Source organism: Mustela lutreola, chromosome 3 (genome assembly GCF_030435805.1).
Source record: "Mustela lutreola isolate mMusLut2 chromosome 3, mMusLut2.pri, whole genome shotgun sequence".
In the NCBI taxonomy this organism is placed as follows: domain Eukaryota; kingdom Metazoa; phylum Chordata; class Mammalia; order Carnivora; family Mustelidae; genus Mustela; species Mustela lutreola.
The window spans coordinates 42,847,768-42,874,052 of NC_081292.1; the positions used below are offsets into that span (position 1 = coordinate 42,847,768).

The window sequence follows — 26,285 nt, forward strand, 5'->3', positions numbered from 1 at the left end:
TTTAACATTTGAAAAATAGGAAACAATACGTACAATGCTAGTAAATAAAACAGAAAAGTTAAAAATAGGTAAGAAACTGTTTTGAATTTACTTTGAATGTCTGCCCTTAAAGCTGATCAGTCAAACCAGAGGGACATATAATGCTAAATTAGAGAAAGAAGCCTTTGTGGGTGTTTTGAAGGGCTCAGTGGTCGAGATGCTGATCCCTTATTATGCCATAGTTCACTTCTAAACATGTGGATTTCCTTTCTCTTGATTTTATGATGTTGTGAACCGTACACTTAATGCTTCTCAGTCATGACTGTAGTGATTTTATTTGACTCATAAATGGAACAGAGTAAGGGAAAAGGAAAAAGGGCATGGAAGTTTTCTGAAGTCACAGTGGGGCAGTTGAAGGAGAGCTGGGAAGAAGGAGAGGATGGAGGGTGGGAAGGCTGTGTGCACGCATCAGAGAAAAGAACTAGTGGATAAAGAAGTTCTAGAGATCTAATGTGCAATCGCAGTGATTATAGACAATAATATTGTATCCTAAACATCAAACTTGCTAGAAGACTAGATGCTAATTATTCCCACCACAAAAAAGAAATGATAATTATGTGATGATAGGAGTGTTAGTCAACGCTCCAAAGACAGTCATGTTACAGTATCAAAATGTATCAAAGCAACCTGTTGAATACCTTAAACTTGCACAACGTTACATGTCAAATATTTTTCAGTTAAAAAAAAAAAAAAGAAAGAAGACCTGTATAAAATCTATCAAGTTGTGAGGAGTGACAGGCAAGACATGGGAGAGTGAGGAGAGAGGGCTGGGCAAATTAGGGTATTGATCTCGTGGCCAGGAATGAGGAAGAACCAGAAAACTGCAACTGGGCTGGGGGAAATGATGTGAGTAGGGAATGGTGCTTGGTGCTGGTGACAGATTGCAACCTACAGTTCATATGTAGGAATTTTTCTAAATCAGATATTGGTGTGCTAGGGTGTGCCTATTTTTTGCCTTGGACCTACCAGTGTTTTTAGCTGTGCTATGTTTTCTTTTAAGACAAGCTTAATGCTGTTGTTTGTCATTCAGCAAATCTACTGTCAGATGTGGATGACTTGCTGACATTTTAGCACCAACTACATCTATTTTCCTCACTAAATGCTGAATTAGAGGTTTTATGCATATAATACGGATTTAAGGAATTTTCCTGCAGAGGTTAATGTGCTTAAAGGTCAATGCAGTGGGGTGTGTTTTGGAAGAACGTAATATAAAGCATTTAAAAAATATAGATTTGACAGGTCTTTTGCAACCTTTTTTGTCTAAAACGTAATGCTCACTTTCTGTAAGATGAATGTACCCACAAAAGAAATCACTACTGGTACTTTGATGGACAGAGTTGTTTCTGAAGGTCCTGAAATGCTAAGAGTACAATATGCATGGGCAACAGTGAAGCTGTAACTCAGCCTTGTGTGATTATGATGTTTAAGTAGAAAGCAAGATACAGGAAAAGTGTTTTGCAACAATGTCCTCTCCAAATAACAGAGTATTTACTGGTTCACCAAGAAAACGTCAGTGTTCAAAAGGACTGTGGGTGTCCCAAGCAATTAGTGTGTCTATGAAGGCTCTTCTGCAATTCCCGGAAAAGACAGGAAAATGTTACATAGAATGTGAAATGTAGGGGTCATTTCAAAAGTAATGGATACTGACACAGAGCTACAAACAATTGTGAGGTTTACACATCACTCAGAGAAATTGGATTAGAGCCAGAAAAAAAGATGTTTTATATTACAGTTTCAGGAAAAAAAAAATCTTGAGGGCATTTGGTACAAGACAGCATAATATCTACCTTCTTTTGAAATGCAATGTACATGAAAGCAAAGGGTTCCATATCATTTTTTGAGGTAAAATGTTACGATTTTGAGCATATTTCTTTCCAAAAGACTTCACACTAACAATAGGCTGTATATATTGTAATAGTTGACAAGTGCCATGTAAAAAAGTACCTAAACCCTAGTGTTCTAGCTGTTTCCTTATCTCCTGCTCAAAGAGTCACTCCTTGGATGATTCTCAGCCTCTGTTTAAATTCCCAAATAGGAGCAGGCTGCCATTTGCTTTTCTTGGACATGCATTTAACCAGTCTAGTGTTCTGACTCAGTCTCTGGGTAATATTTGTGGCACTGGTTGGCTTGGGAGAGTGTTTGACTCTCTGAGGCAAGCCACTGGTAGCCAGCAAGAAAGTTACCCCTCTATATGTGGACATTATAATGTTTTGAGTAATGGCTTCCAAAAAGATATGTGGATGTCCTAATTTGTGAGATCTGTGGATATTACCTTATTTGGAAAAAGGGTCATTGCAGGTGTAGGTAAGTTATGGATCTTGAGATGAAAAGATCATCTTGGATTATGGGGGTAGGACCTAAGTCCAATGATAAATATCCTTATGAGAGAAAGACAGAGGAAGACTTGAGACAATAGAAGAAAAGACACAGAGACTGGGACAGTGATGAGACATAGACGAGATTGGAACAATGCAGCCACGAGCCCAGGAAGTCTAGAAATACTAGCAGCCATCAGAAGCCAGAGCCTTCCTTAGAGCCTTCCGAGGGAGTGTGGCTTTGATTTTGAACTTTTGGCTGGCAGAACTGTGAGAAAATGATTTTTATTTTTTAAGCTGTCCAGTTTGTGGCCATTTGTTACAGCAGCGATGGGAAACTTACATAGCAACCTTGAACTTCTGTGGCTCCTACACACCAAAATAAAAATAGGGTGCTGTGTGGGACATGGTCTACCTTACTCATCCTCTATCCTTCTGCACTCAAATGAGATGATACTAACCCACTGGGAGGAGACAACAAAGGTGAAGAAGTAGCTCTAAATTCCAAATCCCAGACGGTAAAGGCAGCGCTATTTTTTTTCATTTTGTTTTGTTTTGTTTTAGTGGGCTCCACACAAGGTGTGGAGGGCTCAAGGTCACAACTCTGAGATCCAGACCAGAGCTGAGGTCAAGAGTCAGACACTTAACTGACTGAGCCACCCAGGCACCCCAGGGTATCTTTAGTTTTGAGGTGAGGAAGGATAAGAACTGTTTCTATCAGCACGCTTACCACAGTATCTTTCTGCTCCCTTTGTATTTAACTCCTGTCCACCATTTTGGCCTTTGGAATAAGAGGCCACATGAGAAACAGGAAGAGGAAAGAATTAGAAGGAAGTAAGGAGTAAACTGAACTTAGTAAGGACTCTTCTCTGATAAGAACATAATATGGTATACAGATGAAGAAATCTTGAAAACAAAAACAACAAACAAAAAAGCAGACACAAACCCAGGTTAGATATTAATTAACAATGAAAGAATTAATGTGACTTGCACCTTAACATTTGATGAAGTAGATAGATTGTACCACCAAATTAAGTTTCTGTATAAAGATTCTGTCTTGCCAAGTTTCTATATAAAGATTCACAACTGGGGTGCCTGGATGGCTCAGTGGGTTAAGGCCTCTACCTTTGACTTAGGTCATGATCCCAGAGTCCTGGGATTGAGCCCCACATTGGGCTCTCTGCTCAGCAGGGACCCTACTTCCTCCTCTCTCTCTCTCTCTGCCTCTCTCCTTACTTGTGATCTCTATCTGTAAAATAAATAAATAAAATCTTAAAAAAAAGATTCACAACTATGAATATACATGATATTATTTAATTTTCGCCAGATTACCTTTTCTATCTGAAACAGTTTGGAATATATTGTTTTGGCCCTTATTGAAGTCAGAGACTTTGTTCTTGGTCCCTAGTTCTCTGTTATCTTTCTCTCTCTCTTTTTTTCTCTGTAGCCATACCTTTCAGGCAGGGTTCCTCAATCCCTTAAAGGGATTGAGCCTCTTGAAGTTATTTCTAGGTCTCCTCAGTGAATTTAATTTAGGATGTTAGTTTAACCTCTTAACTTGTCTCTTAACTAGCACATTTTAGCTTTCGGTCCCATGGATTTAAGTAGATTACATCTTGATGCGTTATTAGGGAATTTGACTTCACACAGGCTTCATAAAATAGCAGCTCTGGCTTCTAAAGTCTAAAGTAATGGCAGTTTCTCTAACTGAAAAGGATTCTGCATGTAGACAATACTGTGGGCTCTTTTGAGCTGCCTTGTTTCCCTCAGAGACCATGAGGGAACCGGGAAAGTATGAGGCTGCACCAAGGTAATCACCCTGAAGGTGGCTACCTGTGAGGAAGCTCTTGTCTTCTTTGAGTTAATAATAAGGCAGTGCTGTCAATGTGAAAATGGATTCAATTTGTTTCAGTTCAAACAGTTGTGGGGATAATTTGCTGAGTCAGTATGCCGCTAATGGCTTTGTGGGATGCCCTCCTGGAGATACACAGATGCGCCAGAAGATGTCTGCTCCAATAGCTCAACTTTGCTGTTGCCTCAATCTGGGTCCTAAGGTCTTCCCGACCTGTCCACCATTTTCCTTTTTCTTCTGTGTTCCTCTATACACCCGCCTCTTTGACCAAACTTAGCCATTCCACAGTGATGTCAGGCCCTTGGGACTTTGTCAGGGATACCTGTGCCCTTGTCCCTGCCTGAGGTCCTAGTCATTTTAAGCCTGACACGAACCTCGCAAACACAGTTACTTAGTCCTTCTTCTTCAGTCATGCACGTCACACTGTCACGCTGCCACAGCTCCTCTCTTGGTCCCTCTTTCATTTGACCCACTTTACAGCTGATCCTTTTTCTGACTGTGCCCAGCTGGCATATCACTTCCCGGGGAATTGTGTCCTCTTTTTAGGACTCACAGTAACTGATAGGGGAACTTTTCTCATGTATATGGTTGATAAACATTTATTTTTTTAAATGAACAAAAAAAAATGCTAGAGAAATAGATGATTTGGGCAGTGGCAAAATAGTTTTTATTTCCCAGAGTTGCTGGAGAACCCTGAATGAACATTTGCCTGCAATATCCAGAAATCAAGTCAACAATGGAGAATCAAAAAAGCAATTCATTATTCCATAAGTTTATGGACAAAAATATTGGAATTAGTTCAGGATTTACCTCATGCAAGTGCCTTTGGTTGGGAAAAACAAAGATCATTGCTGCCAAACTCTTGATGGCTTCATGTGCCTTGCTTGGGTGTGGCAACAGCCTCCTATTTGGTCTCCATCCTCCCCTGGCATCTCCTCCAAACCACAGTCTTCACAAAGGAATATTTATAAACCAGAAAGCTGACCCTGCCTTGCTGCTGCTGTCAGGACGACGTCCAGACACTGTGGCCTGTCATGTAAGGCCTTTGATGACCTTCCCCTGATTCCCTTTCTAGTTGTGGCTCTATAGATTTTTTTTTGGCTCGCCTTTCAGATTCATTGCTTATTCTCTGACTCCATGCTGTCTTGGGCCTGTGTTCTGTAAGATTCTTTTTTTGTGAAATTTTCTCCCTTCTTTCATCTTTCAGAATAACTCCTTTCTTATCCTTTCAGAATCCTTTTAAGCAAATTCTTCAGGCTCAGTGTTTTCCACGTGCACTGCTCTCAAAACACGTTTCTGTAGAGTATTTCCTACACACTGTCATCATCATTGATACCTTTTGTCTTCTTCCCCATTGATGGCCGGGACTGTGTCTTACTCAGAAGTCTGGAGCTGTGGGAATTCTTAGCTCAGAGGAGCAGTTTTAGGTGAGGTTCCGCAGAAAGAACATGTAGATGAAAAAGAGCATCAGGCTGAGAAAGGACACCCAAGAAAGACCAGTTTTAGCAGAGGAAAAGCACCCACCAAAGGAGACTAAAAAGGAAGAGAAGAATCGGAAGAAATCTGCATTTGGCACTGAAGGAAGGAAAATGTTTCATATTGAATCAAAGTTTAGCTGTGTGAAATATTGTAAAGAGGGCAAGTTAAGTAAACATTAAAGGGTACCCACTGGCTTTAGGTGCTTTGGAATTCATTGGTGGCCTTTGTTGTCCATCACAAGGTCTGTTTCTAGGGTTTGGCATGCACAGAACCACTATTATGTCTAGCGGAATGTATCATATGACTTAAGATTTTGGAATGCCAAGGTTGGTATATCTACTATACTTTGGCCATTAGGGACCTAGTCCAGGCTCTCAGTACAGACACACTTGGCAAAAGCTGATGAACGAGGACCTACTTCTGTGTTTTGGATATGGTTATAATCCTAGCTCCTGTGGTAGGCTACAATCTTTTCTTTTTTTTTTTTTAAAAGAATTTATTTATTTATTTGACAGAGAGAGAGAGAGAGAGAGAGAGAGAGATAGATAGATCACAAGTAGGCAGAGAGAGAGGAGGAAGCAAGTAGAGAGCCTGATGCAGGGCTCAGTCCCAGGACCCTGGGATCATGACCTGAGCTGAAGGCAGAGGCTTTAACCCCCTGAGCCACCCAGGTGCCCCATTAGGCTACAATCTTAAACACCTCATCAGAGTCTCAAACCTCATCTGCTCGCCATGCCCTCAGCTGCCCCCAAGACAGATCGGTTGGTCCTTCGCGGGTCTGTGCAGTTTTTGCTGCCTGAGGCTGGTCAGCTGAGCTCTGGGGGTCTCTGGCTCCTCTCTCCACTCTGGGCTTGGATGCAGCAGGATGCTGCCAGCTTGGGTGGGCTGGGCTGCTTCGGCAGCTCCTGAGGAAGCTGGGTGACATGAGTTGGAATCTAGGGGGAAGAAGCCCCTGTGTGTTGGATCTGGGAGACTAGAGAGGGGATGTTGCCGTGCAGAGACATTCCTCTCCTTCTTCCTTGAAGGGACTGCTTGGAGCAGCTTCGATGCACAACCTGCCTGGAGGCATCCCAGGTGGCTGAGTAAGCTGCACCTGCTGAGAGACCAGCTGTGTGTCTTTGAGGCTCCCGGTACAGGAGCGGCCAGTGCAGCGACATGCGGTGGCTCTGTAACCTTCCTTGTCACACTCCTCCTTTCATTAACTCTCCCTGCCTCACGACTCCACCTTTCAAATTAGGCACCCCTGTCCATGCTCTGTTTTCAGTGGAGCCCAGGCTGAGACATTTCTGTGTCTCCCATGCGCACCTCGGATGCTGGGGATCGTCACAGTACCAGCAGCAAAGCCTAGACTTTTCTAGTCAGTAGCTGACCTGCCCCCTCCATCCTAACTCCACGGCAGTTTTTAGAGCCAGGACGTCACGTGACTTGAGTAGCATGAATAATTGGCCAGGATTCATTTTGACTGATAATCCTGCCTCTTTTACAAAAGTCAGAAAATTGACTTGAATAAAGAAATTGCTTACTTGGGGGATGAATCCAGGATCCATAGGTCAGCTCAGCACTAGGGCAGCAGGCTCTGACTTACTTTCCTTGGCTGTATATGAATGGAGAAGGGCGCTGTTCAGGTGTCAGGAAGAAGAAGGTGATTTTGTCAAGACTCCATTGATCTGTTGAGTCCCCTGTCAGCTGGATTCCATCCACACAGACGTGAAATTGTATTCCTGTGGAAACAAGGGTCCTGTAGGTTAAAAGTAATAAATATCATCTTACTTAATTGAGAGGTGGTTAGAATTGTTACCGAGGCTTTTGGAAAACCCTTCAGGGGGAAAAGTGAAGCCATATCTTCTAGAGGAGGGTAGAGTAACTTAAATTCTGGAATGTGGAACAAATCTCTTAGCAGCTGGACAAGAGCGGGAGATGGGGGAGATTCGGAATAGCTGTGCTTGTAGAGGGCCATAGATCGAGGGGAGAAAAAAGAACCAGTAAGTGCCACATTCTATTTCTAGGAGTCTGGTTATGGAAGGATATCTAGGATGGCTGCTAGTGGAGAAGCTAGGTCAAGGCTTTTACCTTTCTGTAGCCTTCCAGTATTGGGTAGACTCTTGTCTACCTACATGCTGAGGGGAAGGAGCTGTCCGTTGAGTTAGAGCATCGCTGCCAATAGAAAATGTCTCTCTTTTCAGCCAGATGACTCTTGGCCTCTCCTGTGGGTTCTGCAATGTTAGGGTCACTTTGGCCCTCTGGGCCTCTATCTCCTTTGTAAAGTGAGGACACTAGACTAGGTGGTCTCCAAGGTCATTTTGATGAATGGAAGATTTCTGCTCATTCATTTTACTCTGTAAGGGGTGTATTGGCTTGTTCTCAGGTCTCCCTGATGGATTCCAGAGCAGAACTATGCCACTACTGATGACTTTTATTCTGATGTCAAGGTTACCACGAGGGAAATATTAGGGTGGAATAGTAACAAAATAGTTAAACAAAGAGAATATTTTGATGGATTGGCTGCACAGATTCCAAAGTCCTGATATGCCCCAGGAAGATAGCTGAAGTGTGGATGACTTCCACACTTCAGGTCCACTTTAGACAGAGACAGGGAAGGAGAGAGGAAGAGGGGGGAGACGAAGAGAGGAACGTGGAAGGAAAGGAGGGGATTAAGGGAGGGAGGGAGGAAGGGAAAGAGACAGAGACAGAGACAGAGACAGACAGGAACTAATGCCTTTACCACAGAAACAAACATTAGCAACACCAGGTTTTGTTTGTTCCCAGATGGGCAGAGCTATGCTAACTCTCTGACTTACTGACCCTCTTTAAAATTTTGTCACATTTCCCTTTTGTCTCTCTGCGACTTGGTGGGAAAAATATGCAAGTTGCCTTGCAAGTTTTTATTGGTTATTCTCATTCATCATCCCAAACGGTTTCTGTGACTGTTAGCTGGTCAATGCTGCAACAGCTAAGGACACAACTGAACTAATTTCTCAAGTGGGGAAAAGCACCTGTGATCTGGGTGAGTGGAGGTTGTGGGGCCACTGGCTTGGTCACACTTGCCGCACAGGTACAATGTATCAGGCACTGTCCGCTGGGGCACTGCCATCATAAGACCAGTGGGGTCCCTGAGCTCCTGGAGCTCCCATCCCCAGATCAGGCCTTCTCTTGGGGACCTGATTACATGTTCTGTGTCAATGTTAAATAAATCTTTCTCATTTTTCTTAGATAATTTGAAAGAATGATGCAGATTTTATTCACTCAGTAAATGAACATTTGTTGGGCACCTACTATTGTACCAGTGAACTTCCCAGGTGTTGGGGATAAAATGTAGAACAAGACAAACTCTGTTCTGCCTCCTTGGAGTTCATGGGCCCGTGTGGAAACCAGAGATTGAACACATAAATCACAACTGGTGTGGTAGGTGTGGTGAAGAACTACAATATGTAGGGCACCCACAGCGGTATTTAACTGGAAGGTCAGGGAGCACTTTCAGAAAAGGTCATATTCAAGGGGATCAAAACTCATTCTTAGTTATTTGAGTTTGGAAAGTTAAATGCAGAATAAAATTTCAATCTCTTATCTGACCTCCCTACTCTCACCGTGTTGTCTTCCTGCGCAATCAGTTGCTGCTTGCTAGGGAGCTGCGTCCTCATTTAAATGTTAATATAAGCAAAACATTATTAGCAAGGTAACTTGGATGCAAATAAATAAATAAAGAGTTCTAAAGCCAAATACTAATTATTGAAGAATTACCTGCCGTGTTCGATTCTCTCTGCCACTTTTTTTTTTTTTAATGAATATGGATAGTTGAGAACTGACTGACTGTAAGATACTATTTCTAGCAACTAATTGATCTCTTCCATAGATCAGTTTTATTATTTGTGCTTGATTCTTAAAAGAGAGTTAATGTTTTTCCAATTACATTGCTGTGTATCAAATTAATGATATCCTCTGCAGTTCTGTGAAAGCATTTCTTAAATTCTAGCTTGAGATGCTAATGGCTCACTTTCTGTGACTGTCAGCTGGCTGATGCTGTAATGGCTAGGGAGACAATTGGGATAGGTTGTCCGGGGGGAAAGGTACCCATGATTTGGGTGATGGCATTGGTAGAGCTCAGTTAAAACCTGGCACTCCAAGAAGCAGCTAAAACAGGCAGAACAGGCATCACCTAATCCAGCTGTGGACACTCCAGAGGTGCTAAGGGCTTGGAAGATTAGTAGCCAGGGATTGAGTATCAGGACATCAAATGAGTTGTGTTATTTGCATTTTGTGCCAAAATATGCACAAAGGCTCAGAAAACATGCATGCCAAAATTCACTGAAAAGAGTCAAAATATAGTCAGAATAAGGGTGACTTCAGTGAGCCACCAAGTTCTTAGAAGGTGTTTCTATAACCTGGAGAACTATATCCTAAATTTCAAAGCTAATGTTTATCTTCTCCCCAGCTAAGCCATAGATGTTTCTGGAATCACATCCAAAGGACTTTCTGGAGCATGGTTCAGTCTGTGTCCCAGCTCTTGGGTCCACTCTGAGATAGGACTGGCTGGGTACTGAGCAACACTGTATCTGAAGATGTAAACTGGATTTAAAGCTGAAGTCTAAGATTGTCATGGGCTTCCAGAAGTTCTTGTTTTGGGAATAATTTTAATCTTTTTGTGACTCTGATAAAAGCTGTGGATTCTTTCATATATATGTGAAAGAATATATATATATATATATATATATATATATATATATATATAAATACATTATTTTCATATATATATATGCCTTTTTCTGTGATCTGGGTGAGTGGAGGTCATATATATATATATATATATATATATATATATATATAATATATGTTATATACATTACATATATAATGCTGCTTGGTCTTTTTAGGAACCTTTGACCAAGAGATAAAGTAGATCCCAAACACTCTTATTTAGACTGGAATATTTTCACATTGACTCTTGTTTGGTATTAACCAAAGGGGTCTCAGATATTTTGTGGAGAGTTCATGTTCCATTCTACTCACTATGGTATTTGTAATTTCTGGTCACTTTTAGGTAGGTAATAAAAATTCCTGTAGTCCCATTCAGTCTCAAACACAATATCAAATAAATTCATAATATATCAACTCTGGTATTATAACCATCAAATGAAACCCGCCTCTGACCTTGATTTAACCTCTTTCCACTCAAAATGTGGAGCTGGACCCTGGGTCTCTTTGAGAGACTAGAGGCCCAGAGTTTATCACCAGGCAAGGGTTTTGACTGGCTTCTTTTTTTCCCCTCTGCATTCTAGCTTTTTCTCCCTCATCTTGGCATCTGTGATTCCTGAGCCCTTGTGGTTGGAACAAAGTGAAAAAGAAGAGAAAGGGAGGCAGGAAAGTTCCCATTGGATGGTGCAGTTGTGAGCTGGCTTCTCTATTTACAATATTTAGTGGACTCCGTACAAGCAACTGAGAAAAATTTGGGGCAGGTTTGGTGAATTCCTACCCACTGTGGGTGAGGATCAATGAGATCCGTGAGGGAAAGGACACCGCCTGCCTACTTAATGGAGTTGTAGGGAATCACCACTAGTCACTTTAAGCATTTCTAGACGGATAGGGAAAAAAGCATAATGAGGAGGACTGTAGGCTTTGGCAAAAGAAACTATGTCCAAACCTACCTTGTCCCTTTATCAGTGTGGAACCTTCATGAGTCACTTTTTATTTCAGCAGTTAGCTTTTCAAATTAGAAAAATGAGCATAATAATAACCTCTCATGGCCATGGATAATCAGAGATGACGTTTATATGTGTCTGATACTTAGTAGTCACTCAATGAATGGCGACTATTGAGATTACTTTGAAAACATACTTCAAGTCCCTTTTTAGTGCACAAGTTTATAAGCACAGACATCCACACCCTTTCTGAGTCTGTATCAAACATTCAACGTGGCCTCCAACACATTTACTGCTTTGAGGAGAAAAATAATGTTCAAGCTGAGGTTATTTTTCTCTCCCACATGTGGTTTCTCATAGTTCTACATGTGTGGTTTGGTTCTTGGATTCCACTCAGGCATTATGCAACATCCTGATGTTCCAAAGATGCTGTGTTGGAGAGACAGGCACATTTAAAACAGACGCAAGTAACATAGAATCAGACCAGTTGGTGGTGGCGGGAGGTGAGCTTGGCCAGATGTTCCCCAACCTCCCACAAGCTGTGACTCATAGGTGGCCCCCAGTGCCGTGTGCAGCGGCTCAGGGGACAACCTCTTCTCCCTGCTGAGTTCTCCATCATGGTGAGGTCAGAGCCCAGATTTATGAGCTCCTGGCAAGGTACAGTGCAGATGGAGAAACTTTCAACTTAAGCTTTTGTGAGGGAATCAGGAGTACCTTTAGGAATTGTCATTGCTGTGACTTATTAGAGAGTTTTACTCTGACCCCTTTCTCCTGGGTAGCTCCCCTCCTTTGCTGACTTTGTCCCCTTCTGCCTCTCCACGATCTCTGATTACACCTGTGGTCCAGACCCATACTTTTGACATTGTTTGCTCTTGATATTTGTTGGAAACTTCTTTTATCTACCCTTTGGGATAGATCTGAAATTCCACATGGCCACCCATCCCTGCTGGCAGAATTCAGAATATGGGATTGTATGACTCAGAGAGCTTGCAGGGGAAGCTGTTTTAGCCTTCTCTCCCTCAGAGGTCTTGGCCATGGTCTTGTACCAAGTGAATTGCCCTTCCTGGGTGTGCTTTTCCATGCTAACAAGAGTGCTCTGGTAGTGAATCATGTGTCTTGCTATGCATTTCTTTACCTGTGGTCCAGGAAAAAAAGAGAGAGAGAGAGAGAAGGAGAGAAGTAGAGAAAGAAAGGGAGAAAGACAGGAAGGAAAGAAGGAACAAAGGGAAGGAGGGAAGAAGGAAAGAAAGAAAAATGTTTAGCATGAGTTGTTTTTAAGGTGAAAATAAGTAAAATATTCTAAATAGTCCATGGAGTGAACAAAGGCTCAGATTGAGAAGTAGAACTCACTTGCTACAAAATTCAGATACATTCTCTAGCAATGGTCCTGTTCTACTGGTAGCCTTTTTGGTGTATGCCTCCCCAGCCTCTGTTCTAGCCAACAGCTGCTGGCAATTTTGCAATGAATTTCTCCTTTAATTAATCAATTGGGGTCCACGTGGAGGAGGCTTGTATTCACTGCGTCAAAATTTTGACAAAAGCATGCGTGCAAGGGAATCAGGCATGCACAAAAAATCCAATTGCTTTTTTGACTGTGTTCAAATAGTAATCAGAAAGCTGCATACGAGAAACCAACAACTGCCTTTGCATAGACAATTAATGCGGCATTTCTTTAAAGAGGGGCGTGGTTTGGTTACCAGAATAAACATAATGGTACTATACGATCAGGAGCAAAATAATATATTAGGGAAGAGAAACAAAGTTCATAAATCCAAGAACCGGAATAACTGAGAGTCGTCAAAGAATGAGAATTATGGAGGGAAGGAGGTTTCCCATTCTGCCCCAGTGTAAGCAGGACCATAAGCAGAAAACGTGTCTTGTTCCAGAAGTGCTATTAACATGGGACGCTTGTGCTGACAGAGAGTGAAAGACAGTTGGGGAACAAGGAGGATATGAAGCCTACATCCTGACAAACGCCAAGGCATGTGGGATTTAGGAGAATGAACACACTCATTTAAAAAGGCAGCAGGGGATGTGAGGCTGTGGTAGCCTCACAGAAAAGCCAGATTTCAATGAAGACGGACGGGCAGGGAGGGAGAGGGGTTTTAGGATTTTAGGACGGAGGGGCTTCCAGAAGGAGCATCTGCACCACGGAATGCATTGTGCTGTTGTTAATTTGCCACATGCCAATATGTGTGGCAATATATGTGTGTCCCCAATGTGTGTGTGTGTGTGTATAATATATCCCTTCCACTTTATCAATTTTATTCAAGGAAACAAAGTTTCTGCAACCTCAAAACATTTGCTAAGGCTAGAAATTCTCTTGAACCAAGATAACTTTTTTTTTTTTTTTTTTTTTACCATGAAATAGCTGAATTAAAACTAACAAACTGAGAAAGAAAAACAGTTACTGCATATGGTACCAGACACTCTCCAGATAAATATGTATGTGAGAATTGTGAACAAAAGGAAAGAAGGCGGTCAGGAAAGAGCTGGGCTTGTGGGACCTCTATGTAGATTTCCAGGGCTTGACAATTTCATGGTTTCCACTGTTAAGAACCCTTAGCTTCCAATGTCAGTGATTAGAGCAGGACCCCTCTGGGGGCCCCGTCCGGCCATAGGGAGTGGGGGGAGGGGGCTGCAGAAGGAGTATTTAGGGTATGGCCCTGGTGGGTGGGCTTTTATCCCCCCCCCCACCCCTTTTCCTATATTGTTTCTCCCTCGTTAGAAATGACACTGCTGACAGCGTTCTTTCTCGGCAGTTTACATGCCACAGAATATGCTGAAGTTGTCTGGCAGCTTCCATGATGAGGGTAATCATCCTCGCAGACGCCCCCCTCGAGCACCTGCACTGGGCGCGGGCGCTGCAGCGCGCGGGGCGGCAGCGGCGGGTCCTCGCCCTTCGCTGGGCCTCCTTCCCTCTCGCGGGCTCCAGCCGGCCCAGCAGCTCAGGAGCGGGCTGGATTGCTTCCTTCCCGCTGTGGGGCGGGCGGGGCGGGATGGGGAGAACGGGCGACTCAGGCGTTTCTCAGCCCTACGGCCGCTGCCTGTCCTAATAGACTGGGCTCCGGGGAGTGCGTGAAGGCTTCCTCTATGAAGAGTAATGAGGCCATCTCCCAGGGCAGGAGGAGAAAACACTGGCCACTTCGCTCTCCAGCTAGGTCAGACCAGAGTCGCAATCCAATCTACGTGGGAGGAAGTGACTGTCATATGCAGGACTAACTTCTGTGTCTTGTGGAATGTTCTCAAACCTCACCAAACATTTATCCCAAGGAGAGAGTGAGGGTGTTGCTGGAAACCCAGAGACAGTGCATTAAATGTAACCAATGTAACCAGTAGTTCCTGAATCCCTACGGTACCTTTCCCCAGTTCCTGCTAGGAGAAAGTGACACAAGCACTCTTTTTCTTTTTCTTTTTAATATAATTTTTAATTTTTTATAAACATATATTTTTATCCCCAGGGGTACAGGTCTGTGAATCACCAGGTTTACATACTTCACAGCACTCACCAAAGCACATACCCTCCCCAATGTCCATAATCCCACCCCCTTCTCCCAAACCCCCTCCCCCCAGCAACCCTCAGTTTGTTTTGTGAGATTAAGAGTCACTTATGGTTTGTCTCCCTCCCAATCCCATCTTGTTTCATTTATTCTTCTCGTACTCACTTAAGCCCCCATGTTGCATCACCACTTCCTCATATCAGAGAGATCATATGATAGTTGTCTTTCTCTGCTTGACTTATTTCGCTAAGCATGATACGCTCTAGTTCCATCCATGTTGTCGCAAATGGCAAGATTTCATTTCTTTTGATGGCTGCATAGTATTCTATTGTGTATATATACCACATCTTCTTGATCCATTCATCTGTTGATGGACATCTAGGTTCTTTCCATAGTTTGGCTATTGTGGACATTGCTGCTATAAACATTCGGGTGCACGTGCCCCTTTGGATCACTACGTTTGTATCTTTAGAGTAAATACCCAATAGTGCAATTGCTGGGTCATAGGGCAGTTCTATTTTCAACATTTTGAGGAACCTCCATGCTGTTTTCCAGAGTGGCTGCACCAGCTTGCATTCCCACCAACAGTGTAGGAGGGTTCCCCTTTCTCCACATCCTCGCCAGCATCTGTCATTTCCTGACTTGTTGATTTTAGCCATTCTGACTGGTGTGAGGTGATATCGCATTGTGGTTTTGATTTGTATTTCCCTGATGCTGAGTGATATGGAGCACTTTTTCATGTGTCTGTTGGCCATCTGGATGTCTTCTTTGCAGAAATGTCTGTTCATGTCCTCTGCCCATTTCTTGATTGGATTATTTGTTCTTTGGGTGTTGAGTTTGCTAAGTTCTTTATAGATTCTGGACACTAGTCCTTTATCTGATATGTCGTTTGCACTCCTTTTCTATTGACACAGAAAATACATGCTCGAAGAATTAGGAGGACATTTGTTAGCTGAGTGACACAGACTGGATGCCAGATCTGGAAGGAAAAGTAGGATTTACACAGGGTTGGAGAAAGAAGGATCCTGGGGCAGCCATAGATTTTAAGTTCTCCCAGCTAATATCAGATGTGACTGCAGTTAAGAACCAGTGTTGAGTCACAGAGGTCTGCCCAAAATAGAATGGGAAGGGACCAGGGTCTGCGTAGGTTTCTCTATAGAGTGCGTTCATCCAAAGACAACTCGGATGGGGGGAGCAAAGCTGAAATGGGAGAGAGAGACGGAGAGATGGGGGCAGGGGGCAGGGCCAAATCACACCAAAAAGGAGAAATTAAGTCCTGACACTGTAAGAGTTGAGATGTTGTTTTTCAGAACGCTTAAAACGTGACTGCAGTGATGACAGGTGTACGTTCACCTGCTTAACAGCTGGAAAGAAGTTTAAAAAAGGAATCCCCGGACTGGACTGCAGCTGGAAGGAAAGAGGGTGAAGAAATGAGACACCAAGTTCTATTGTGAATGGCACTTTGTGTCTGCTTTTTTGGGTTTTACGACTTTATTTTTAAACTACCCATATATTACTTGGTATTACTTGGTATTATTTGGAATTGCTCAAAGTTAATTTAGCTACTTTATTGTCTTAGTCCAGTGAAGAATACTTTTCTCTATTAAAAACACAAATGAATAGGCTATGTGATAGAGAGCTCCTGGTGTTCTGCGTGGGAAATTAAATTCCTAGGCTTGTGTTAATGTAAGGTGGGAGCTGGGATTGTAACTACGCAGGAGAGACAACCCCTGCTTTTGTTTACTTATTTTTAAAAAAGATTTACATATTTATTTGAGAGAGAGAGAGAGAGTGTGCGTGTGGGGAGCTGAGGAGAGAGATTCTCAAGCGGACTCCAAACTGAGTGTGGAACCCAACGTGGAGCTCGATCTTATGACCCTGAGCCAAAACCAAGAGTCAGACGCTTAACCGACTGTGCCACCCAGGTGCCCCAAAGCCCCTGCTTTTAAATTGCCCTTAGTCTAGTAAAGGAGCGGAGCAAACAAACAGACAGTGAACATACTATTTTAGACCAAAGAAGCTGAGATATTTTCAGCACACATATGAGGGTCCCTCCAATCCGGGCAGGGGCTCAGGAGTGATTTTCTGGAGAAGGAAGGAATGCCGTGCTAGTCAGAAAAAGCAGATAGGAAGGGAGCGACCCGTGCAGCAGCTCAGAGGCGTGAGTCGGCATGGTACGTTTAGGGAACTGGAGGAGTTCTGAATACCAACCCCCCTGGGAAAGGGGCATAATGGTAAGACAGTCTCTAGATAAGTAGATTGGCCTGGGCTATGTTGGGTCTGTGCTCCATTCATTTGCCATTCAGTTATTCCTCCATTCACGGTTCTGAGTGTTTACTATGCACAAAGCAAGAGATTAAGCACCATATGTTAAAGGAAGCTGAGAATAATTATAAGAATTTGCTGATGAAAAAGATCGCAGGTGAGGTGTAATTGGCTCTGGGTGCAGAGAAGAGAAAGGGGTTGATGCCTAACTAACGTATGGACCTGCGTCATCCTCATGTCCCGGCTGTCCTCGGGTCCCAGCTGCAGAACACAGCCTTAGTGACAGCCTGCAACTAAATGTCAGGTTAACTTTCCTTTCCTGGACTGAAAATATAAATGTAGGAAGGATGATGGGGCGTTCAGCAGTGAGGAAATGAGTCAGGGACTAAGTAGAAGCAAGCTAGATGGTTGAGCAGTTTCCTTAAACGATATATGAAAGGAGAATCTTGAAAAGGAATAGGGTTTGACTTGACTTTATATTCAGAACTTATAAAAATGCTGGGCGACGTGCACTCAGCAGAGCATTAGTGCATTAGGAAGCCATAATCTAGTTGAGTTTCTAAAGTAACTCCAACCAAGAAATGAAAAATGAGGGTGTTCGATTTCTGCAGAATCAATTTTTGAAAAAAAAAAAAAAAGTAGTGAATAATGGATGCAATAGGATGGAATAACTGAATAATACAATGGGAAGGAATTAGGAACAAAAAAGGGAAAAGAAATTGCTCAGAGATAATCTGATCCATGGCAAAAGGTTATAAACTACCATTTTTAGCAATAAAGGTACTTTTGGGCCAGGGAAAAGAATAAGAAAAATAAAAAGTAATTTAAGATGAAAAAAAAAAAGAGAGACAGGGAGAAACATGTGAAATATTAAACACTTGGGCCATGCAATATTGAAAAGACAGAACAAAATTAAAATAATATATAAATTTTGACAGTTTCTACTTTTTTTAAAAAGCCATGTTGCTTCCACGTGGTCCCCAGCTACTGACACCTTCCCAGGGGCCCTTGCTCAAAGCCCTTGGGGGAAACACTGAGAATGGGGTTGGGGGGGGGATGGCGCCTTTATCTCCTTCTTCAGGCAACTCAGAGTTACCCCCCCCGCGCCCCCCCGGCCCCCCTCCCCCTGCATCCACTGATCTGGCCATGCAGTTGGAAAAGTTGCAAGGGAGCGCTTGCTCTGAAAACAGAGTGGCCGAGGTTCTGGGCTCAAAATGATGAAGTGTATTCATGGAAAGATAATTCTAACGAGAGATGTGATCTTCTTCTGGAACCTGTGTTCCAGGGCCAACAAAGTCTCTTACCCCTTTGATCTTTTCTCATAGAGGATTTCTCTAACTCAGTGGTCCTGGCCCAATGGCATCAGCATTACGTGGGGACTCCTTAGAAAATGCAGATTTTGAAAGTCCTGTCCCAGACCTGCTGATTTCAGACGAGGCCAAACATCTGAAATTTCTGATTCAGTTGCACATTTCAATGTGAGAACCATGGTTCTGTTCTCCACCTGGTTTGTGCTGACTGTTCTCCGCTGAAGCCCGGAGCTGAGCTGGGGCGCTCTTCACATGTGCTCTTTCTTAATGCTTGAAACAACCTCATGGAATGTTTCTTTGTTACTTGCCAGTTTTACAGGAGGCAGAACAGAAGCTCTATTTGTGAAAGGTACCTGTCCAACATCTCAGTGAGCTTCGGTGTAAGAGCTGGGGTGTGGATCCAGGGCTGGCCAATGCCACAGTCTGTGCTTCTTTCTCTATACCTTGTCGTTTTCTCTGAGCACCACAACATTTTCTTTTCTTTCTTTTTAAAAAGATTGTATTTGTTTATTTATTTGGGGTGGGGAGGGGGAGAGGGAGAGAGGGAAAGAGAGAGAAACTCAAGCAGACTCTGCATGGAACCTGACACAGGGTTCGATCTCACAACTCCGAGATCGTGACCTGAGCTGAAATCAACATTTGGAAGCTCTACCAGATGAGCCACCCAGGAACCCTACCACAATCTTTTGTAATTGAACTTTCCATTGTTCAGCCAACTGTTCTTCCTCTTTTAAGTATTCTGTGCCCCACCTCAGAGTACATCTGCACCTGTCTGCGCCTTATTGTGCCTCTTGGAGAGAGAGAGAGAAGGGGGTTCGTTTCCAAGGGTGACTCTTCCACTCTTCTCCTCATCGAGATGCCTCTTCCTCCCTCTTCTGTCTGCCATTTTCTATCTTTTCTTGTTCTTTATTTTCTCTTTATTAGACCTTCTGATCCCTTGTATCTCTTCCAAAAATTACTTGTCTCTTGTCTCTTTTCTCTTTAACCATCAGACTCCCTCATCTTCCCTTCTCATTTCATATTCTCTCAACTGAGAATGTCATCCAGTCCCAGGATTTTTCTTCAGATGAAATCCAAATCTGAGGCTCCAGTCTGACCTCTTTCTTAAGCTCCAGACCCATGGGTCAAGCTTCTTGTTGGACATCTTATCAACCTCAGCTCAGTGTGCTTAAAATGGGTCTGATGGGTTCCTCCCCTCAAATCTGCCCAGTTCTCCATCCTTTCTGCCACGGGGAAAACCTGGACTCTCCCCTCTTTTGCATTCTCTATCCATTCAGTCCCTGTGATGTGATAACTCTTCTTTAAAATATCCGCCAGATCTGGTCCTCTTAATTATATTCCCCAACTAGATTACAAGCTATGAGGGATGGACAGAATCTTATTTCCTTCTGTGTCTACACCTAGCTTATTGCTTCAATGTTATAGGTGCTCCAAGAATGTTAAATATGTAGAGGAATTATGGGGAATAAAAAAAGTGGCAGGTTTTTATTTTTTATTTTTATTTATTTATTTTTTTTTATTCTCATAGGAAAAGGAGAGAAATAGCAGGCACTGTAAAGGTAAGTTAAAATAATTTATTGACAGCCAAGGTGACTGTTAAAATGCTTGCTGAGTTATTAGTCCCAGAGGAGCAAAAGGAGGGAGACCTGAAAGACTTATCAGATAATGAATCAAAGGATGGTCCCTGTAGCCTCTTGTTAAGAGGCAGAGATATTTCAACATCTCAAGAATCAAGTACTACAATCTTTTATGAGACTAGAAAATCACTGTAGGTCTCATAAATTTCCCTCTTCTCATTGTTCCAAAGGCTTAATTTAGGATGAGTCACTCCATAAATCTAGACAAAGATGACTAATGATTATAATAACAATATCATAAATTATATAGTGCTTTTCCTCCAAAGGAAAACTGTATCTAATTTATTCTCACAATATTCCTTATTGGTTGTGAGGACCAGGGATCATTCTCTCTATTTTTTGGTGGCCTGGGCATGGAGATGGGCCCACCTGTTCATCCTGATGGCATACCACTTCCGGTGACTGCATCATCTTGTCTAGCCAAGCTTACTGCAAGTGGATTACGACTCCCTCCTCACCGTCGTCAGTCTCCAAGACTTGGCTTAGTTTTCTTTCCTTCTACTGGTCATATCACGTTCCCAAACTTCTGTAATAAAATGTTGTAACTTACTCATTATTTAACTCACTTCCCCAGAAATTTGGAGAACCTAGCCATAGGGGAATGAAAAAAGGTAAAAACAAAACAAACAAACTAAAAACCAAACAAACTATGAATTTTAGGTCAGTTTTCTGATAATAATTATAATACTAGTTAACCCCTTTCTCATAATATATATTTAAAGTTACTGCAATTGCATGTTCCCTTTCTGGTGTACTCTTTTTGGATAGCACTGTTAATGCCAATGAAACAGGAAATATGCATGTTTTTAATATATCCCCAATTACTGTTCACCAAATTATACAAGATGGATAATAAAGTACATAGTTTTTTACTAGGTGACTTGGTTAAAATCACAGATCCAGTAATGCCGTGATCATAGTGTTTGAGTCTTTAAAATATGAATCCATTTGTTTTGCTACTCAGTTTATTATGTGATCCACAAATGTATTATTCTGGAAAAATTTAAGGAGAACTTTACAATATTTTCCCTAGTAAAACCTTACTGATGAGTTAATCTATGAACCATTACTTTAGGGATAATGCCTTGATTTTAAAAATTATTTCTTTATGAATCCCAATTACTTTGCGTGTGTGATTTTAAATGACTTCATAAGACGGTAGTGAAAAGAGCAGGCCTATTCTTGTCTCTCCCTTCAGAGGTGGAGTTGATAATACTCTTCATCCTTCCATTCATTTATTCCACAAGTATTTATTTATTGCCAGCTGTATGCCAAGAACTCTCCTGGGTGCTGAATATATGAACAAATCAAACCGTCCTCCTTGAGGAGCTTGGAGCTTAAAATGAGATACAGACATGAAGCAAAGAGACACGTAAAGGGATACATACCTGCAGAGTACAATGACTGTTAGGAAGTAAAAGAATCGAAAGGGACACAAAGTCCAATGAAAATCCGAGAAGGCCTCTTTGAGGAAGAGACATTTGTTGCTGATTGAAGGCTGAGAGTTTGGCTGAATGGCACGCAGATGAGGAACTCCTGTTACCGCCCGGCGTGTAGCTGAGAACCTGAGCAGACCTTGTGTGTGGTGCTGATGGCAGCAAGAGGGGAGGGGGCTACAAAGAGAGGCAGGGAAAGGGGGCGTGGGTGGACGAGCTGCCAGATGGTGCATTGTCTTGTTGTCCATGCTTGGGATTTGAGATGTTAGGGAAACTATTGAAGGCTTTAAGCAGAATCACATTTTTACTTTGAAAGGACCATGCTGGCTACTTTGTGGGAGTATAGGTTGGGAGAGGTGTAAGAAAGGAGGACCAACTGGGAAGCTCTCAGTAAGTATCAGGGTGCTCACTGTAATGGTGGGCAGATTTAAAATTCTTCAAGTTAGACCAGTAGGACTTCGTGATGGTGTGGATGGAGCCCGGGTGGGGGATGAAGGAGATTGAGATGATCTAAGTCTCCGAGTGCCTGGCTGCTAGAGCCAGAAGGAAGCTCAGGTACTATTGAATTCATTCCCCATTTGAGAGCAAACAGAATTGAGGTTCCAAGAGTTGGAACAAATAGTTATTTTACTGCAGGTAAAGAAATGAATGTTCCTCAAGGTCAAAAGAATGAGCCAATGGAATTAAAATAGTCTGTGCATATTTAATTCTTACCTCTAAGAAAAATACCTGGAGTAACTATTAGGAGAAACTCTCCATTTACTTTATAAATATTTGCAAAGGGTCAAAGCATATAGGAAAAAGTTTCTAGTTCCTTTTCCTGTGTGTTTAAGTGACGCATCAGTTGGGAGAGCCACCTCCTCATCTGGTTAGATTCACAAGCTAGTAACACTGTAAAGTCATTCTTTGATATTCAGTCCAAGTTTTCCCTTGTCCAATGACAGATGTTATATTTTTGTTGGAAATATAAAAGCAACCAATATTTCGTGATCTTCCCCTAAAAAGAAGACAGGGAGTTTTATTCTTTAGGTGAAGTATATTTATGCATGCAAATTTTTATTTTATTTCATTTTTGTCTCTTTTCACTGATGCAGGAGGAATTGACTGCTGAGTAATGAATTCCAGTCCTTAGCCCTATTTGGGTGATGTGGCATATTCTTTGAAAGTTTGATTATTTGTTAAAATAAGTGATGCATATGAGGTTTGCATTTATGATAATAATAATTATGTTTTAATAATGAGAGTCAGTATATACAGAGCCAATCCCTATATACAGAGCCAGTCCCTATATGCCAGGCGCAGTACTGGTAACATGCACTATTTGCCTTGAGTCAGACAGCTCATGGTGACAGAGCTGAAGTTCAAGCCCAGGTCTGTCTGATTACAGAGCCCATGTTCAAAGTCATTCTTCTGTACATTCATTCATCCATTCAATAAATGGCCAGCAGTTGTGTGCCAGGACTGTTCCAGAAGCCGGGATATAACAGTGACTAAAACAGACAAAAATCTCTGCTTTCATGAGCTTTTATTTTATTTTGGGGTGGGAAGAGATAAAAATAAAGTATAACAAATAATAGAGTATATAGTGTGCTAGAAAGTGATAACTGGCATGGAGAAAAGTATATGGGAGTAAAAGGAGGTGTTGTACTTTCAAATAGAAGGATTAGAGAGGGCGTCATCAAGAAGTTAATATTTGAGTAAGGACTGAGTTCTTTGGGGCTATTGAAGGGAACAGCATTCTAAGCAGAGGGAATGGCAATGCAAAGACTCTCCTTTAGGTGGGGCCTGGAATGTTCGAGGACTGGCAGGGAGGCCATTGTGGCCGCATAGGAGTAAGTGAGAGGGATATTGAGGGGCCAAAATAGGGTTGGGGTGGTAGTAAATGCAGTCAATGATGCAAGTCCAGATTGTCCTGTAGGGTTTTCAAGCCAAGGTACTTCAAAAAAAATAATTAATCTTGTATAAGCATACTGTTTGCACAGTGTTACAACTTTAATCATTCTGTGTTTGATGTCTCCGGGAACTGATAAATGACAGTGGTTGCTGCTCTCTGGGGATGTCTGAGCCAGTGAGGACAGAGGACTGACTCAGGAAGTCAGTTGTGTGGCTGGATTTTTGGTAGCCAAGAGTGGGATGGGTTTTATTCAACTTTGCAACTGGCCTGTGCATCCGTTTTTATAGTGCTTTAAGTGTTTTTCAAACCGGAATGTGCATATTAATCACCTGGGGGCTCATGTTAAAATGCGGTTTCTGATTCAGTGGGTCTGAGCCCATTTCTAACAAGCTCCCCGGTGAAGTCAGCGCTGCCTGTCTGTGGCCCGTACCTTGAAAAACAGGGCTTTTGAGTTTTCAGAAGACTTTCCTACACATCATCTCATTTTAATTTGGCTCTTCGTCCAAGCCCTGAGTTAATTGATTCAGATAGTATCGCCTTCATTCACAAATGAAGAAATCAGAGTTCAGAGGGTCGAGATGACCTGGCAGAGGCTGGACGGCCAAACAACAGAGTTATGACTTGAATTTAGTTCCCTGGCTTCTAGACAGCAGCTACCCTGATGCCTTTTAAGATCAAATACATAAAAGCATGCTAATTAATGCTTTTGGCTGGTGTGTGTATGGGCACGCATGTGCACACACACACACACACTCACACACACATGCACATGTACATACACACACACACAGTTGTGTGTGTGTGTGTGGGGGAATGATAAAGCTTCTCTAAAGCTGCAGCTGTCCAGAGGCCTGCCTTGGCAGTGGTCTTTGGAAATGGTCCAGTCATCACAACATGCCCTGGAAATGTCCTCTGTGTGCCTTCCTCCTGCAGGCTGCTGCCCCCCACCCCCTCGGATGGGAACATGTTCTTTACATCCACTTTGCACATGAGCTTAACTGCGTTTCATCCGCCTCTGAGACAATCTGGTCCTGTGCTCTTCGCGCCCGAGTCAGAAAGTTATTTACTACCAATCTGGAAAATACTGATTCTTCTCACCCAAGGACAGCCCTGTTCTCAGAAATGAAGCCCATCACTTCATACTGAGCTCCAGCTTTCTGGGACAAGCAGAAATCTTTGAAGCATTTCCAACCAAATCCTCGGAGAGGTAAACATATTTTTCAGCCGCAGGATTCCAGGTTAAAGAAGTGTGTCCCCCACTTGTTTACAAAGCATCGCAGCAGCTGTTCAGAGGCCTCCGCTCCCCTGGACAGACAGGCGTTGGGAAGAGGCACTGAGCCCCGCCAGACAGTCTGCTCAGGCTCGCCCACCTGGGAAGTGCTCACCGCCATCAGCCCCCCTGCCCCAACGGGAGAGCTCCGAGCAGTGGTGGCACTGGGGACACGCCTGCCTGGCTGCTCCCATCCCATTTTCTGTTGCTCTTTTTATTAATGTTAAAAAAAGAAGTCATGCTTTCTCTAGACTTTTTCTGCAGACAGTTAAAGAGAAACTCCCACCTCCTCCCTCTACTGCTTCCTGCTCCCTAGTGGGAGACCGGTCTTCAGAGACACAGACGTGAGTTTCTTGGGGGGCTGTGGGGGAGCAGCACTGCACCCTCTTCCCTCAGCCTGCTTCCGCACCCCCCCCCCCCCCCCCCCCCGTTTGGACACTCTGCTTCTGTCCTGTGGGTTCTGTGAAGTCCTCCTGGGACCCACCAGTTCACAGGGACTGCTCGCTTGCAGAATTCCTAGAACACACCGTGTTTTCTTTGTTTGTGAGCCTTATCCTGTGCTGTCTTGGAGGGTTGTACCACTCACGATGCCAGCAAGGGCTCGCAGGTGCAGCGGGGCTACTGTTCATCCCACACTGCGCTAAGCACTGCTTATGGATGATGCCATTTCTCCTCAAAGAGCACCTCATGAAATCGGCATTATTATCCCCATTTTAAGATAAGAAAATCAAGGCACTGAGAAGTGAGAGATTGCCCAAGGTTGTACAGCTCATAAATCAGAGAATCTGGACTAGTACCAGGTGTGTTTAGACCCTTGTTATCTTTTAAATACATAAAGGTATATATATACCTTTATATATGTTTTTATATAGATTTTTTATATTTTTATATAAAAATATATAAAAAGGTATATATGTAAAATATATAAAGGTATATATACCTTTATATTAAATATATAGGTATATTTAATAGGTATATAAAGGTATATATACCTTTATATATTTAATATATATTAATATATATTTAATTTAATTAATAGTAAATTTAATTTAATATATTAATTAATATATTAATACATATTAATATATATACTATATATACCCATATACCCATTCCTTACCAATGGAGTATTCCATACTACTGAACGTGGGGATGGATCTGAGTCCAGCAATGAGAGACTGATAGGGAAGGATAAATTTGCGATGGTGGGTACTAAGAATGACAAGAGCCTGAGTCTGCTGGGGGTCACCTTTGCCCCTCTGTAGTAAAGCCAGCCCACAAAGAAAGCCAACATAGAAGAGGGTAAAGCTTAGAGATGAGAGACATAGTTTTAAAGAGAGATTTGAACCCCTGGATCCAGCTGGGCTTTGTTCCTTGATTTTTCAGACATAAGAACAAATAAATTCTCTATTTTTGTTTAAGCTATTTTTGAGTTGGATTTTTTCCTTATAATTGAATGAGCCTGGACTAACCATTAGGAAAAACCTCCCATTAAAACTAACACTAAAATTGGAGCATGTGGCCCCTTTTCTTTAAATAACCATCATTTGACCAGCAAGCGTGTGCTCTCCTTTTTATCTAGACTAGTCCTGTCCAGTAGTATTTTCTGTGATGATTGGAATAGTTCAGAAATGGTCACGATCTGCATTGTCCAA

The 26,285-nt window shown here is 42.5% G+C and overlaps 2 long non-coding RNA genes across 3 annotated transcripts in view; one reads left to right on the top strand and one right to left on the bottom strand.

Annotated features, from left to right (window-relative positions):
- The window catches only part of LOC131826608 (uncharacterized), a 36,914-nt gene extending 30,962 nt beyond the window's left edge, over positions 1-5,952 (bottom strand). The window contains exon 1 of the long non-coding RNA XR_009351678.1: positions 5,876-5,952. This is a non-coding gene — a long non-coding RNA (uncharacterized LOC131826608). The remainder of the gene's footprint in view (positions 1-5,875) is intronic.
- Positions 1-26,285, top strand: part of LOC131826607 (uncharacterized) — a 204,234-nt gene that overhangs the window by 125,410 nt on the left and 52,539 nt on the right. Inside the window, exon 4 of one of the 2 annotated variants that reach the window (XR_009351677.1) lies at positions 24,294-24,567. This is a non-coding gene — a long non-coding RNA (uncharacterized LOC131826607). Of the gene's footprint in view, positions 1-24,293; positions 25,466-26,285 lie in introns of those variants that run through there. The other variant, XR_009351676.1, reaches the window with a different exon arrangement.